At 35.9% G+C, this 2,837-nt stretch overlaps 1 pseudogene; it reads right to left on the reverse strand.

Annotated features, from left to right (window-relative positions):
* Window positions 1-713: 713 nt before the first annotated feature.
* Window positions 714-1,530, reverse strand: LOC122422729 (annotated as a pseudogene).
* Window positions 1,531-2,837: the final 1,307 nt, after the last annotated feature.

A 2,837-nucleotide genomic window follows, 5' to 3' on the forward strand; every position in this document is an offset into this window, starting at 1 on the left:
AATTCTATACGGGGGGTTAAATTTCATAGAACTACATGTGCTTATAAGCACACACACACACACACACACACACACGTACACACACAATTGAGTAGCAGGCAAAAAGTGAATGTCAAATGAAGTCTGTAGTCTAATTATCAGTATGGTACCAATCCCATCCCCTGGTTTTGATATAAGACTATAGTCATAAAAGGTGGCACCATGGAAGCTGTGTAAAAGATCCATGGGATTCTGTGTGCCATTTTTGCAACTTTCTGTGTGTCTATCATTATTTATTTATATTTATCTAAGGTGACCAACCTAGATAGCATATTAAAAAGCAGAAACATTACTTTGACAACAAAGGTCCATCTAGTCAAATCTATGGTTTTTCCAGTAGTCATGTATGGATGTGAGAGTGGGACTATAAAGAAGAATTTATTTCATCTGTATATTTGTCTCCTCACCATTTCCATTTGTCATACCACCCCTATACCTATGCCCTATGATAACATTTCATGTGTACTTAAAACCAAGCAGAGGGTGGTTTTCCTTCTTTAAAAACTAAACTAGGCGTTTTGGACAACACACTCTTGGCAATGGAACCTGGGCAACATTTATCAGACATGGTAGGGAAGGTTCTCTTCTTCATTATGAAAAGGACTGCCAGAGGTCAATTGTTACAGAAATGAAATTAGATGGAAAATTTTAATAAACCATTTAAACTTATTTTTTTAAAGAGACTTCTTCCACTTCCACTGCCAGAGAGCTTGAATAGACTCCTTCCTGGTCAGTCATCTGGAAATAATCCTTCACATAGTTGATGAAGTTGGCTTCCACTCTGGGAAACAGTCTTTTTCTATACTTGCTTGTATTTTGGCTTTAATGTCTTCTACAAAACTAGGTTCTTTCCTTGTTTTAGGAGTTCTCTCCTATTTTTTTAAGAATTCTTGACCTTTGATCTTGGTGTTGAAGTTTTCGAGGTTTTTTCCATTCTGGTTTGTTTTTTGTGCATTTTTGGCTGGAGTGTCTTATATGGATTTCTTTACTGGAGCTTTTTTTCTTTAACTTTCTTATTACCAAAATCAACATTGTAGTCATCTTCAGCAGCAGCAAATTTTACTTTTCTTCTGTTAACTTTATATCACTTCTGGGGGAAGGAAGGTTTTCCAGATACACTTAAAGAGTTTCACATCCTCCTTCTCCTCATCTTCTGAATCTGTATCTTCCTTTACAGCTACTGAGTGTGTGCACTAATGTGCACAAGCGCTGAACCACACTTCAATCGTAAGATCACAGGTGGTGTTATTTCAAAGCTCTCACAGGAAACTGTTGGCTGAATAGACATTTTCAACGTTGCCAGTGCTACTTTAATTGGACTGCTTACATAATTCACTGCCTCTGCTTCAATAGTGTGCAATTCATCCTTTGCACTAGCCCCTGAGCTGACTGTTCTTAAGATAACTGTAGCTCATTTTCATCATAATCTTCGTTGGCCTTTAGTTCACAACCAAAAAGATAGTTCTGGAACCTCAGGGTCCATCCCCACATTCACTGAATTTTCCATGAGGTTGATGGCACATGTTTGGTTGCAGAGAAGGTGGACAGAGATAAACAACTACTGTTCTGGAGAACAGTCATTTAAAAATATATTTATAGTCATGTATTGTTATTCATAGTTGTATTATTCAAAATTTCATGCATTTATATTTTAATTCTTTAGTTAGATTGGAGGTTTAAGTATAGTGGCCGTGACTTATAATTGTCCTGATTCAAGTCAATATAATTCAGTTCAATAAAGTTAAAGTCATTTTAATAAATATTTGAGGGCCTATTAGTCACAAAATTAATGAGGCTTAATTCTTCTCACCCTTAATACTATATTGATCATCCAGCATAGTATAGTAATATATATGCAGCAAGATTTCAAAAAATGGTATCATTTGACTGGCTTTATTAATTTTTATGGTGATGTGTCCATCTTTTATTTACATAAATTCTTCATTTTCTTTACTTTGTTTTCTTTCTCTGATAAGATGAAACACACATGTAAGGAAAATATGTTTTCAAATTAATTTCTGTTGTTTAGATTTTTAAACCATAAGGACTTAGGACAACATTTATATGCCCCATACATTTATTTCAGGTTTTAAGTTGCAAGTATGCTTTAGTTTATTATTTTACAACAGAGGAAATAATGTATATTTCTATTCTTACACTGAAAACGGAACAAAAACAGCTTAGGCTACCAAATGAAATTCTTGGTCTTTTTTTTTTTTTTTTTCCTTCAGTGATCACCAAGCTTAAATTTGTGGGGAGGAGGACAATTTTCTTAATGTTTTCTACCTGGTTCAACATTCCCAGACAGCAATTACAAGCCAAATATAATTTCAGTAAATGAGAAATTCTTGTTTTCATGTACTGATTGGCTTTATTACACATGAAGTTTAATTGGGAGGCTCTTCCAGCTTATCTGGGTAATGATGAACAGCTGCAGTCGATTGCACTCCCTCCCCCACTCCACCCCTACATAATTTTGATGGAACAGCACCCAAACAAAACTTTGCACAACTGTGTGATAGGAGCATCATTTAACTGCACTTCAAACCCTGACTGCATTTGAGCCCAGCAAGCAGTTTCACAAGAAGCCAGAGGGAAACAAAAAGTCTGAGAGGAAATGTTCAAATTAGCAGTGCACCCTCACCCCTGACCCCAGACCACTGCAGCTATAAGATTTGACTACTGGAGTTCCAGTGTATTGTACTTAACTAGATCTCTATCCCACATAAGTGGTACCACCCAAAGCAGAAATGTGCTTGTCTAATTCAGAGGTGCTAAATGGTAGATTTTTATATCCT

Source organism: Cervus canadensis, chromosome 20, assembly GCF_019320065.1.
Source record: "Cervus canadensis isolate Bull #8, Minnesota chromosome 20, ASM1932006v1, whole genome shotgun sequence".
Classification (NCBI taxonomy): domain Eukaryota; kingdom Metazoa; phylum Chordata; class Mammalia; order Artiodactyla; family Cervidae; genus Cervus; species Cervus canadensis.